Genomic DNA, 324 nt, shown 5'->3' with positions numbered 1-324 from the left:
GGTGGTTTTGCAGGGGGAGGGGGTCCACAGAGGAGTAAATCCAGGTGGTTTCTAAACAACCTGAGCCCATGTCAGAATGACAGATGGCGCCATCTGGGCTTAGCATCAATCTCACCTGATGGCTCAGCAGCGACTGGCGATGTCGGCAAGTGGGTTGGCCTCACCAGAAGCGACGCCAGGTGATTCAGGCAGAGAGAAGATGGAGCTAAAATGCGTTCTTGCATCATCAAACACAGATGATGAGTGAGCCAAAAGTTTGCATTTAGCAGTGCATTATTCTTGTCAGTGGACATTATTGCCTCTTTTATCAATAGAGAAAAACAA

This window comes from Lates calcarifer, linkage group LG19 (assembly GCF_001640805.2).
Source record: "Lates calcarifer isolate ASB-BC8 linkage group LG19, TLL_Latcal_v3, whole genome shotgun sequence".
In the NCBI taxonomy this organism is placed as follows: Eukaryota; Metazoa; Chordata; class Actinopteri; family Centropomidae; genus Lates; species Lates calcarifer.
This window is presented reverse-complemented; position numbering follows the sequence as displayed.